Genomic DNA, 14,383 nt, shown 5'->3' on the forward strand with positions numbered 1-14,383 from the left:
TATTTCTTGATGACAACTGATAGACATTTTAAGATATATATATATATATATATATATATATATATATATATATATATATTATATGGATATATATGTATCACATAGACTGACTTTATTTATAACATTTTCTCTTTTTTCTGAGAAATTAAAACTCTTTATTAGATATTTTCTTTATTTACATTTCAAATGCTATCCCAAAACTTCCCTATCCCTTCCCCTGCCCCTGCTCCCCTACCCACCCACTCCCACTTCTTGGCCCTGGCATTCCCCTGTACTGGGACATATAAAGTTTGCAAGACCTAAGGGCCTCTCTTCTCATTGATGCCCGAGAGATGGCTCAGCCATTAAAGTGTAGGTTCACAACCAAAAATATAACATTTTCTTAGTAAAAGAAATTATGTGATAAAAATTTGACTTTACTCTTATTGTCATCTAAATACTTAATGTCCCTAACAAGCTCATGTTAAATCCAAATCAGTTTTCTTAAAATAAAATATGGTGAATAGACTATATGTAATCCCTACTCTCATTAAAATTCCTTTCTGAACTAAGTGATTTGTGTGTGTGTGTGTGTGTGTGTGTGTGTGTGTGTGTGTGTGTGTGTGTGTGAATTTCTCTTTCCATAGCCCCATCTCCATCTTTATCTGTAGGGCCACAGCAATAAAGACAGAAAAACTAAGCTTTCAATTTGTTTTAATAATTGCTTTTCTGACATTGAATCCCTGTTTCCTTATCCATCAGGCCTTGCAGCTTCAGATCTTGACATATAAATATTTGCTAAATTTCAAGAGTGGCATCTCCATACAAGGCTTTTAAAAATAATAATGTAGGAGTATGCTGATTGTTTTTCCTTTAAAGAAATAATTTAAATTCTTTAGCTAATTTAAAGATGAAAAATCTTCAAGTATTAATAATACATGAGAAAAATTGTAATGTGATTTTACAATGCTACTGGCACACTTAGGGAAATGAAATTATTTTTCATAAAAAATAATACTTGCTTATTTACTACTAATTCATGTACTCTTTTTTTCCCTCATAAAATATCTAACTTGCTAAGGTGATCATTAACAAGTAAAACACATTTTGTAGAGGAAAAATATTAATTGCTTAAAAATGTGAAGTGGGGATAGAAATCAATTGTAAGTAAATAGCTTGGAATTAAACCTCTTGACTTTGACAGATATTTTATGAGGGAGACCCTTCAATCAGAAATGTGCTGATATTGAGTTATCACAGGATTTGATCTAACCTTTAATAATTGAATATTTCAAATTTGGAAGAGGATCAGGTTGTTGAACAGCTGCTAATTTTTCAGAGTGGAAATTTAGTACCCAAAGAGATTGCACATTTATAATTTTATGGCTTATCACTTCTGACACCATGCTTTGGCTATCGATAGCCACATTGTCTTTTGAGTAGCGCTATTTTTTTGATGTTGCTGTAGTTTATACGTAGAAGTTATACACATTAATATATTTAATAACATTTGCCAGTTGTCTACATATCTATGCAGCACTTTTCCCTTTTGTGCCAACAAAACATTTGACTTTGAATCAGACAGGTATTATTGTAAAGAGACATAAAGATTAATAACAAAATTTGATATCTAACTGTTTATTTAATTTTACAAGTACAATAGACTATATCTTTTATCTTCATTAGTATATAACTTATATAAGAAGTCTATATTCTTAAAAAATATGTATTCATGTGCTGTTTTCTGGAAATCTGTGTTAAGGATTCATCTCCTCTGTCAACATACTTACATAAAATTACAAGGAAAGAATATTTTAATTCCATCCATGTCTTTCATTTAATTTATTTAATCAGCTATCAAAATATAATTAACATAAAGTTTAACATTTCAAAGACTTAGAAATATAAGAGCAAATCTATTTACATTATGGAGTTAGAGAAGTATCTATATTCTAGTTACCTATAATTTAATTATAATAAATTCTCTATTTCTATTAATTACTCTTGTAGAGATTGAGAAGCAGTCTCCTGGAAAAACCAGACTTATGATAGGTTATACAATCACAAATAGTCTCTAAACACATATACATACGAGAAACACTAAAGGAAAATATTATTAGAATTATATCAGCACTGGGCCAGCAAGATGGCATAGTGTAAGCAGATAAGATGCCTGTTGCCAAGCATAATGATTTGAGTTGAGTTCCTTTTAACCAAATGATGGAGAAACCATACTTTTTGAAATTGTTCCTACTTACATGTATGTGCCACAGTATATACAAAATCAAATGCAAATACATAAATAAGCAATTAGATATGTAAATTCTAATAAAAAAAAGCACATCAATGTCTGAGCGATGGAGGTGTGTGGGTATCAATGCTGATGAAAATGTGTTTTTTAAAAAGACTCTTCTATTTTAACTTTTACTACTACAATTATAGACAAATAATCATACAGGATTATGATTGCCAAGAATAAGATGCAAAGTAATATTTGTATTTCACATAAATTTTTATATAAAAATATTCCATGCCATATTTGAGATAATCTAAAATATTCACTGATTAATTATTAGAAATGAAGACTTAATTAAATTCATTTAAGTTTGACTGACTATGCTTTGAGTTGTCTCCAGTATATTGACTTGTCTTGGGGTCTTCATCGGTGACCACACACTGCTCCTAAAATTTTCTCCCTAAATCAAAGATATAATGCATTAGTATAGAAGGAAGACAGGGAAGGAAGGAAGGAGAGAAGGAAGGCATTTTTTGCTAACCTTACTATTTTGTTATATTGTGTATATCTGAGAGACGTATTCTCTGTATCACAGCTCTCTTCTGTAAAATTTGGTGTGTGCTAGGGTTCATAACCCCTTTGGCAAGAAGATGTACTTCCCAATGAGAGTGCCGTCTGGACTTGGATTCAGCCTTTGCATAGCAATAGAGCATTTCGCTGAAATGTCCTGAACTTCTCTCTTGCCAGTATACTCTCCATCTAATCCTTCCATTTTCTATGGATGCTGATATAGGATAATTAATAGTAATGTATAAAAATTTGAATGTTAAAATGCCAGAAATTTAACAAAGTATTCTTCAAGTAGTTCAAGAAATTAAAAACTGTTGCTTATATTATTAGCCTTGATGATAACTATTAAAACCTACACATATTGAAAAATACGTTTCCAGGCAAAATAGAGAACTCTATCATATACTGTTATAAAGATTTTTAAAGGACGTTATTCATCAAGTCTTAATCCACTTAGGCAAATATAATAATAATTCGAAATTAAATTAAGATTATCTTGTATGCTGAAAGTAGTAATAAAGTAGTGGCAGAAAATAAATATACCTAGGAAGGAAAGAACCTGGTTTTTGTCATTAACAACCATTCAGACACTTCTAGAATTTCTTATCCTATATATCTTAAGTTTTCACCCTTATACATAGGATGTGAGCTATTAGATAGTCAATAATAAGAGAATTTAGCCATTGTATTATCTTTTCACATATTTGTCTACATTAACACACTTCTTTATGAAGTTAAAGGTTGAGGAGATTAAATCTGGTCTGTTCATTTATTCTCCGTGCATATGTTTATTTTAACTTGTTGCCTTCAATAAATTCAGCTAAATAGACACTAAGGTCACAGTACCATAAGCATGTCAAAATTACTTGAATTAAATATAACATATTTCTCATTTTTAACTGAAAATATATTTTTTATGATACAGTTATCTGGAAGCCCATAGTCATTTTTCCTTGCAGTAATGGTCAGTGCTCATTACAAACACAGAATAACAACAATTGCCTGAGGCAACCATGACCCAGTGATCTTCATAGAGGAGTCCAGAAGCCGCTTTCAAACTCAGACCTGGCTTTCTGAAATGCTGTTCTTGGAATGATTGCTATACATATTGTGATCTGTTTTTTATGGATTCTTAGTTTAATCGTAGTTGAAGTGTTGGGGAGATCAGGCACATCAATGGCAATGGAGTTGGTCCAAAAATACACTTTTTGAGCCCTGTAACTGCATTGCCTTGTATGGGCTCCTCTTCCCACTGCTCAGTCACCTTACTATCACCAGGGATTCTTTTTGCTGTGGCTTTCCATCTGCATGCCCTTCAGATGCCCCTTTCACACTCTTTGATTCTTTGGTTCCCAAGTCTGTCTGACTATCCTCTGTTAATTACCTACTACTATGGAATAAATACAGATCTCAGCTCCCAGGACTTTAGTAATTCACACTTGCTGTCTTTCCCCAGGTATCCTTCTTCAGCATCCCAAATGATCAATCATTTCGGATATAGATAATAAATGTGTCAACACTCATTTTGAAGTGTTACATTTCATGGCATGCTTCGTGGTCGGAAGTGTTTCTTAAATATCGGTTATTGAAATGCTGATTTCACAAACCTCCACTCCCCCAGCCATGCATCTAGGGAACGGGAGATAATTGCTGCGTGTGCTAATATCATCCTCAGAGCTTTTCACACATCAAGAGCAAGGCCACAGGTTCCTCATTAGTGTAGCTAGCACCTGTCTACACGTTGTGATTTCAGAGACTGTGGGAGAGTTTTTCTGGTTCTCCACAAATCTTTTCTCATGTCTGTAATTCCTTTAATTGGAACTCATTCCTGCATGAGAAATGACATCATTCCCTAACAAAAGGACTTAAAATTGGGAGGAAGCAAAAAGCAGAATCTACAGACAAGACATAAATAACAAAAGACTTTGTATCATAGGCAGAAAATCTCAAAAGGAAAGGAGAAATAGAGAACAGTAAGGGACATTTTTGCCCTTTTACTTTACTTTTGTTTTGTTTTGTTTTGTATTCTTAATTTTGCTTTATGCCCACATATTACTCTGCCAAATATACCATTCAAGACAATTATATGCTACTTAATATTAATTAGGAGTTTGGTGACTTATTTTAATGAAAATTGAAAATTCTTGAAAATTTATTGCCATAGTTAAACTAGATAACATTTGATAATCCTTCCAAGGTAGATCAAGGATATATAGTTTCAGAAACTAGGCATCTTTGTTTTAAATAACTGGATAACTTTGTGCCAAATGTTATCCTGTTGAAGAATTTGCAAAACCTATAATCAAACTTCCTGTTCCATGAATTCTATCAACTTAACAGTGATTGCATTTTCTTATGAAGCAATAAATGCAAATATTCAGTAAAAACAGTCACTGGATCCCTAATTAATATGACATAAGATTTGGTAAGTATTTAGGGGAATATTTATTCACTACTATTTTAATTAAAGTTTATATAATTACTGTTTATTAATTTATACAAAAATTCAGAATTAATTATATGTAAGTTGTTTTAGTTGTTATTTATTTTTGAACAATAGTTCAGTATAATATATAAGGTATTAGTATGGATTAAGTAGATACAAAGATAATAAGAAAATATAATGAAGGCTGGGAGATCAAGTGTACTATGTAAACAATAGGACAATAGTACTATAAAAAACAGATGTAAGCTAAGGCAAATTTAAAATATATTCTATTTTACAAACAAAAAGGAATATTTTATCAAGATAGATAAGTAATACATATTTTTCTCTTTCTATCCCTAAACAGCTACTCCCTGTGTGTACAGAGCTCTAGAACCAGAAATAAGTGAGTTTATTTTTCTTCATATTAGCCTTCATTTAAAGCCATATATTGAGGATTCATTATTGCACTATCACTGGCCCATAAAATGTATATTATACAGTAATAATCTGGTTTTCTCTCTATCTACATACCTGTGGCAGCACACACTGATTATATGTTATATATCTTTAATCACTATCTGACGGTCTGTTTTTCTATTTACCTATCTCTGCAATACACAATGATTCTATATAGGGGTTCTTTTCACAGTTAAATGTTCATACTTGTCATTATCATTCTCTAAGTCAATGCTAAGACACAACAACATGACTTTTATGTTCTTATAACTACGAAAACACTTTGTGAATGTAACAGAATGCCCCCAGTGGATTAGTTTTGACAACAGTTCCAGACTTATTAATCTCAATCAGTTTTATTAATCTGGATCAGTTCATATTACCTTTTTGAAAACAGAATCAATTCAGTCTTTGTAAGGCAAAGCATTTTTGTCTTTTGTTTAAAAGGTGTATTGTAAGAGAAGAAGATGTTGAAAAGAAGCACTAAATAACTAGGATGTGAGAAAGTGTCTCAGACATTTGTACTATTCCTTTAAGCCTACTCACACTGAGCACATACCTAAACCACTAGCACCTATCGCAAATGATTCTTAACTTATTGTAATTTGTGCGTTATTCCTTTCACTTCATACAAATCCCTAAATAAATGCCTGCTCAGGTAGCTATACCCCGGAATATTATAAAGTCTCTAGTTCTTTATTACACCTTGTAATAAAAAATAGTGTAATAAAAAAATAGACTACAGGATCCCAAATTGTCTCAGAAAATTTCCTTGACATAAAAAAATATGGTGCCTATTACAAAGCAGAAAACGATTATACAGATACATTGAAATAAATTTATATTACAATACAATTCTTTTTTACAATATGTCAGCAATTATACAAAACCCTATTAAACCTTATGAGTTAGCAATATTTGTTAATTTGTACACCATTTTATGGGGAAAAATGAAATTAATTCTAAAATCCCTTGCTTTCAGATAAAGTTAAAACCTAGGGTAAAAAGGCTTACAGCTTTATTTTAATGATATTAAATTTTCAATAGCAATAGCTTTTAAATTTATTAATTGATTGATTTTTCATTATTTCATTTATTACATTATTTTTTAACTTTTTTATTCACTTTATATCTAGATCACTGTCCCCCTCCCACAATTCTTCCCCAGTCACCCCTTCCCTTCTCCATGGAGCAGGTAGGACCCTAGATTAGTATCGTCCCTCTGTTTCTCAGGCACTTGAAGTTTCTGTTAGGCTAGGTGCTTCCTCTCCCACTGAGGCTAGGAAAGGGATCCCAGTTAGAACATATCATACATGCAGGCAACAACTTTTGGGATAGTCCCATACTAGTTGTTCAGGGTCCACATGAAGGTCAAGTTGCACATCTGGTACATACAAGGTGGGAAGCATAAGTTCAGCCTGTTTATGTTCTTTGGTTGGGGGTTCAGACTTTGAAAGCCCCAAGGGTCCAGGTTACTTGAAGCTCTTAATCTTCCTGTGGAATTTCTATTCTATTCAGTGCCCTCAATCCTTCTTCCTATTCTTCCATTAGAGTCCCCAAGCTCCGTCCATTGTTAAGTTGTGGGTGTCTGTATCTGTCTGAGTCAGCTCCTGGATGGAGTCTCTTAGAGAACAACATGCTTTTGTCTGCAAGCAGAAAACAGTATCAGGGATTGGTGCTTGTCCATGGCATGGGTCTCAAGTTGGGCCAGTTAGTGGTTGGTCATTCCCTCAGTCTCTTCTCCCTCCCCTGCACCTGCATTACTTGTAGAAAGGATAAATTTTGGGTGGAAAGTTTTGTGAGTGGGTTGATATCTCTGTAGCTCCACTGGGGTTCCTTTCTGGCTACAGAAGGTAGTTTCCTCATTTTCCATATCCCCAGTAGAGTGAGTTACAGCTAAGGTCACCCTTATTGAGTTTTGGGAGCCTCCATTATCCCAGGTCTCTATCCTGGAGATGCAACCCCACACACCCACACAATACACCTCCTCACTCCCATCAGTTGCAGATCTCCATTCATTTTTATGGTCATTTATCTATCTCTCCAGTCCTTCCCCACAACTGATCCTGAACGCTCCATTCCCCTCCCCGCTTCTCCCTCCCTGCCAGTTCCCTCCCTCCATCTGCCTCTGGTGATGATTTTATTCCCCCTTCTGAGTGAAATCCAAACTTCCTCATTTTGGCCTTTATTCTTCTTCACCTTCCTTGGGTCTGTGAAATGTAACAGGGTAACTGTATTTTATGGGTAATATCTACTTATAACTGAGTAAATCCCATGCATGATCTATTGGGACTTAGTTACCTCACTCAGAATGATATGCTCAAGTTCTATCCATTTACCTACAAAATTTATGATGTCTTAGTTTTTAATAGCTGCACAGTTTCCATGCTATAAATTTACCACAGTTTCTTTATCCATTCTTCAATTGAGTGACACATAGGTTGTTTTCAGCTATTGATGGCAATTAATCATTTGTTAATTCTTTGAATAACAAAATGAAATCTTCCTTCAAGTATCAATTCAACCATTCTTTTGCAGTATGCATTCTTGATATTTGTAATTGTAGTGTCTTACAAATCTTAATTTTATTAGCTTTTAATTTCTTTATATTATAAATTATTGTTTGATTAATCTATACACAGTCTAATATATAGTATTAAAAAAGTGCCGTGACCACAACAATTTTGTGTACTCAGTTGAGGAGTAGAAAGTAAAGTTGACAATGAAACAGTTGTAAAATTGTGGTGACACTTGAATGCCAGGAGAGTCCCAGTAACTCAAATCAGTAATCTACACGGAGCAAATGTCAAATTGTCTGTAGTTTTGAACTATTGCTTGGCATTCTTGAGGACCTAGAAGTGAGCCCCAGCATTGAAGAAAGAGGGAAATAATAAAGGAAGACATGATATAAATAATGAACAGTTGTATTCTGAATATTGTTTCTGGAGCAATTAATAACATAGTATTTTTGATTTAAATACACTGTCATTTACTGGTTGTGTTTCTGATTATTCAACAGACTTGCTTGCTATAATTTTTTAAACTGAAATCATACTCAGAACTATGTTCAAAATGATCTTGGTAATTGACATGAACCTTTTCTCATTTCTTCTGCCAAGATGTATTGTGATCTTCGCTTCTATTCACTAAAATAAAATGTTTTAGGTTATTCTTCAAGAATATAACATCACATTTTGTGTACTTAGAAAAACATAAAACACAAGTCACATAGAGGCACTGACTTTTCTTTTTATAAGTCAAGGAATTAGGATGATATTGTATAACTTTAAGATTACTGAACATCTATTGTTTTCTTTTTTTATTAGATATTGTCTTTATTTACATTTCAAATGTTATCCCCTTTATTATTGGTTATTTTATTTATTTACATTAAAAATGTTGTCACCCTTTCCCGTTTCCCCTCAGCTACCTTTCATCCATTCTTGCCTCACTGCCCTAGCATCTCCCTTCACTGGAATATCAAGCCTCCACAGGACCAAGAGCTTCCCCTCATATTGACGCCAGATAAGTCAATCCTCTGCTACATGTGCAGGTGGACATATGTACTCTTTAGTTGGTAGTTTAGTCCCTGGGAGTTCTGGGAACCGGGGTCTGGTTATTTGATATTGTTGTTCTTCCTATGGGGATGCAAAGGCTTTCAACTCCTTCAGTCCTCCCCCTAATTCTTCCATTGTGGTCCCTGAGCTTACTCTGATGGTTGGCTGTTTGCATCTGCATCTATATTGGTCGGGCTCTGGCAGAGCCTCTCAGAGGAGAGCTATAACATTAAACATATAATAAGCATCTAAATCCTGCATTCAGTGTTGCATCAGAAATATTGGAACAAACTTTGTTTGTAATGGATATGACATTTGCATTCCTCTCAATGGTTTTTATGAGCACATCCTACTTCCACTTAAAAGAATCAGTTCAAATTCTAAAATAAGACACATCTCTGAGATGTAAACCCAAAAGTTCACAGGCTGGAATGTCTGCTGTCACACCTGTATCATTTTGGCAGAAAGAAGCTTCCTTTGGATAGAAAAAAATTAGAGTAGGAGCCAAGAACAGTCATATAATGTCCTTTGGCAGCTCTTCTACGCCAACATATTTTTATTTTTAATCTCTAGGGATAATTTGCAGAAATAGAAACTCCTAATGTTTTGTTGAAGTGTGTATTATATTGACAGACAAAATGAAAACTAACTTGGGATTCTTAAATGATCTTAAAAATACCTTTCTCAAAATGTCATGCCATGATAAACAATGAAGAAGATAGGTGCATTACAAATCAATACCAAAGTTTTTTTTGTGACCCTCATCTTTGCACACAAGGAATCAAAGTTCATACAAAATAATTAGCAGGTTTTGCACAAAAGCTTCTTGTAAAATGGAGTAAGTAAGTGTAAGAATTTGAAAATATCTCAAACTTATGTCTCCATATAACTTATAAACCCTTATATAACTTTCAACTAATATTTGTATTATGAACCATGTACTGGCTGGGATTATGTGTCACCTAATACAAGCTGGAGTTATCACAGAGAAAGGAGCCTCCCTTGAGGAAATACTTCCATGAGATCTACCAGTAATGCATTTTTTTTCAATTAGTGATCAAGGATAGGAAGGCCCAGATCGTTGTGAGTGGTGCCATCTCTGGACTGATGGTAGTCCTAGATTACAGAAAGCAGGCTGAACAAGCCAGGGGAAGAAAACCAGTAAGCAGCATTCCCCCATGGCTTCTGCATCCATTCCTGCCTCCAAGATCCTACCCTGTGTGACTTCCTTTGGTGATGAACAGTAATGTGGAAGTGTAAGCTGAGTATCTTCCTCCCCAACCTACTTCTTGGTCATGATGTTTTGCACAGAAATACAAACCCTGAATAACACAAACCTGAGCATAAATATAGAAAAAGATGTCTATATCTACAGTGCCTACTTCCTCTCTCTTTCCTCTCTCTGCTTCTTTTCTTTCTTTATATATACATCCCTGAACACTGTACATATATGATACTAGGTCCATTGTTGCAGTTGCATGATGGGCTATAAGTGATGATCAAGTGTAGCACATTGGCACTACAGCAATCTGTTGTACTTTTGCTTGACCAGTAATCCCTTACCCAATTTTCCATTCTCTTTCTCTCATTAACTTGTTTTGCAATTTTACTTCTACCATAGCTATACTCATCTAAGTTTTGAAGGATTTGATTTTAATCAAATATTATGTTCTATATATTTTCTTTTGTTTGTTATATCAAATCTTTGTCTCAAGGCATTGGCACCTTGAGACATGCACCTTTTTTTAGGATTTTGAAAATAGTCATATGCAAGATGAATCTCTCCATCCACATTTGGCTGTTTGAATCAACAGAATTCAAAGGCATACAAGTTACTATATTCAGTTAACTGGTTGAAAACTTCTATGAGCATTTTTTTTCTGAATTTCACTAATATGTGACATATGAGTAAATGGTAGTGTTTTTATCATTTCTCCTTATCACTCAAAGCCACATAGTACCTACTAATAGTTGCATATTTTCTTCTATCATGTTGGTATTGCTTTCCAAATTGGAATCATATTTTAACAGTTGAGGCAGCATATACTGTCACTTGAGTTACTGATCTTAGCAACTCTGATGGGTCTAAGATGGAATCTCAAGGTTATTTTGATTTGCATTTCTCTGATGACTAAGTGGCTTTGTGGCTGTTAGAGATTCCTCTGTTGAGAATGCCTATTTAGCTCTGTACCCAATGTTTTATATAGGTTATTTGGTTTGTTGGTGTCTAATTTCTTGAGTTCTTATACATGTCATATATTAGTCACCCTCTTTCAAATGAAGGGTAAGTGAAGATATTTTCCCATTTTGTAAGCGGCTCCTTTGTCCTATTGTCCTTTGCCTTACAAGCTTTTCAGTTTCAGGAGGTCTCATTTATCAATTGTTGATCTTAGAACCTTGTACAACTGCTCTGATAATCAATCTGGCAGTTTCTCAGAAAATTGTAAATAGCTCTACCTGAATACCCAATTATACCACTGTACTGCTCCTGGGCAAAAACCCGAAAGATGCTCCTCTATACCATAAAGGTGTGTGATCAACTATGTTCATAGCTACTTTTATTCATAATAGCCAAAAACTCGAAACAACCCAGGTGCCCCTCAACAAAAGAAGAATGAATACAGTAAATGTATTTTATTTAAACAATGGGATTTTATTTACACTATTCAGCTACTTAAAACAAGGATATCATTAATCTTGCAGGCAAATGGATGGGATAGCATCCTGAGTGAGGTAACTCAGACCCAAAACAACAGGCATGGTATGTACTCACTTATAAGTGGGTATTAATCAAAAAGTGCAGGATAACCATGCTACACTCTACAGATCCTAAAAAGGTAATCAAGAAGGAAAGCCCAATTGAAATGCTTGAATCTCACTTCAAAAGGGTAATAAAATGTCCACAGGAGACAGATGGAGGGGGAGAACTAGGTTGGAGGGGGGGGGGTAGGGAAAGGATCAGGTGCGGGGAAAGACATGAGAGAGGGTCAGAGGGGCACTAGAGTGAATATAAATCTGCAGCTGGCTGGAGTGGAGATGTGAGGAGGCATCTCTAGGACACACCAGAGACAAGGGGTGGAAGACTTTATTTGACACTCATGGCAGTGGGAATAAGGAACTTCAAAAGGCGACTCCCAGTAGAGAGATTAAGAACACCAAACCAACCAACAAATTTTTCACCTATAATTTGTCCTGTGTACAAGAAATGCAGGGGCAATGATGGAGTAGAGACTGAAAGGACAGTCAGAAAATAACTAGCCCAATTTGAGACACATCCCATGGGAAAGTACCAGACTCTGACTCTATTAATGGGAAAAAAAAAGAGTTGAGGTCTGACATATAACAACTACCTTAATTTTAAAATAAAATATAGTGTTTTTCTAGAGCCAAAATTGAGTGATAATTTTAAGGCACATACACATATACTGAGGTCTCACCAAATTCTATGTTCCAATGTGGGATCAGTTTTGTGGAGTTCTCTACAGCAACGGAAACAAGAAAAGTATAAATTCAAGGCATTGAAAATACCTGTTTGTGAAAATATTAATTTGGCAATTATAATAGGCAAAGAAATGTGCACTATAAACCTTGACTGTAATTTGATAGAATTATTATAGAATAAGGTTTGCCTAAGTTAATGGATTCTAAATACTTAATATGATTATGAGGATATTAAATCTGATGTAAAGGCAAACCAAGAACAGATCCTTAGGAGGCTAAAAAATTCCCAGAGAAATTGTAGTTAGGGGATCTGAACAGAAACTTCAAACTCTTCATAGTCAAGCACGTTTGTTGTCAGTTATCAGCCTATGCAAACAAGTTTTGTCCAGAATGAATTTACAGTCACTTCTTTTGAGTGAGCATCACATTTGAGCATGTGGAAAGTCATAGATTATTTATTAATTTTACAATGTTTCTCATCATTGGAAAGACCATTCCTGGGATCTAAGATAGATGAGGCTGAGTAGTGATCAACAAGAAGTGCTCAGGACAGGAAGAAGTCAAAATATCATTATTTGCAGATGATATGATGGTATACATAGGTGACCCTAAAAAGTCCACCAGAGAACTCCTAAGCCTAATAAACAGCTTCAGTGCTGTAGCTGGATATAAAATTAACTCAAACAAATCAATGGCCTTCCTCTACACAAAGGACAGACGGGACAAAAAAGAAATTAGGGAAAAATCACCCTTCACAATAGTCACAAATAATATAAAATATATTGGTGTGACTCTAACTAAGGAAGTGAAAGATCTGTATAATAAGAACTTCAAATCCCTAAAGAAAGAAATTGAAGAAGATCTCAGAAGATGGAAAGATCTCCCATGCTCATGGATTGGCAGGACTAACATAGTCAAAAAGGCCATCCTGCCAAAAGCAATCTACAGATTCAGTGCAATCCCCATCAAAATTCCAACCCAATTCTTCACAGAGTTAGAAAGGGCAATTTACAAATTCATCTGGAATAATAAAAAACCTAGGATAGCAAAAACCATTCTCAACAATAAAAGAGCCTCTGGTGGAATCACCTTGCCTGACCTTAAGCTGTACTACAGAGCAATTGTGATTAAAAACTGCATGGTACTGGTACAGCGACTGACAAGTAGATCAATGGAATAGAATTGAAGATCCAGAAATGAATGCATACACCTATGGTCACTTGATTTTTGACAAGGGGGCTAAAACCATCCAGTGGAAAAAAGACAGCATTTTCAACAAATGGTGCTGGCACAACTGGCAGCTATCATGTAGAAGAATGAGAATAGATCCATTCTTATCTCCTTGAACAAAGCTAAATTCTAAGTGGATCAAAGATCTCCACATAAAACCAGAGACACTGAAATTGATAGAGGATAAAGTGGGGAAAAACCTCGAAGATATGGGCACAGGGAAAAATTTTCTCAACCAGAACACCTATGGCTTGTGCTGTAAAATCAAGAATTGACAAATGGGACCTCATAAAATTGCAAAGCTTCTGTAAGGCAAAAGATACTGTCAACAAGACAAAAAGGCCACCAACAGATTGGGAAAGGATTTTTACCAATCCTAAATCTGATAGAGGACTAATATCCAATATATACAAAGAGCTCAAGAAGCTGGACTCCAGAAATTCAAAAAACCCCATTAAAAATGGGGTACAGAGCTAAATAATTCTC

Source organism: Mus pahari, chromosome 13 (genome assembly GCF_900095145.1).
Source record: "Mus pahari chromosome 13, PAHARI_EIJ_v1.1, whole genome shotgun sequence".
Lineage (NCBI taxonomy): Eukaryota > Metazoa > Chordata > Mammalia > Rodentia > Muridae > Mus > Mus pahari.